Below are 520 nucleotides of genomic sequence, written 5' to 3' on the forward strand. Positions count from 1 at the left end.
AGAGAAGGAGGAGAAGGCTCTGCAGAGCCATGCGCCCTGGACGGAAGAACTTTCAAAAGTAATTCAACAAAATAGAAACTTGTCGAATTACATTGCAGACAGCGCGTGCGGAGCAAATGTGTGTCCACGGAATATTCGTCGGGCACAAGAGGAATTCCCTGTCAGCTACCAGGACCGTGGGTGCCCTGAGGCCGAGTCACGCTCCCCCGGGATAAAGAGGGTGGGGGCGCACACAGGCAAGGAGGAGGCGGGGTGGGGGGGAGGTGCAGAATAAGGAACTAAGGTAAAAACGCCCAGTACTGGACTCCCCTCCGAGCAGCACCCCGAGAGGGCCCGGAGGAGCTGAGGCGGTGCGAGCCGAGACTGCCAGCCCCGCCCCCAGCAGGCCCCGCCTTCCGCTGCTCGCCACCGCCCCCGTGAAAAAAAACCAAACCGGTAACCTCTACCCGGCCGCCTCCCATTGGATATGTGAGTGAGCGATGTCCGCCAGGACCAATGAGCCGCAGCCACGGCTTGGCGA

The sequence above is a fragment of the Pan troglodytes genome, chromosome 12 (genome assembly GCF_028858775.2).
Source record: "Pan troglodytes isolate AG18354 chromosome 12, NHGRI_mPanTro3-v2.0_pri, whole genome shotgun sequence".
In the NCBI taxonomy this organism is placed as follows: Eukaryota; Metazoa; Chordata; class Mammalia; order Primates; family Hominidae; genus Pan; species Pan troglodytes.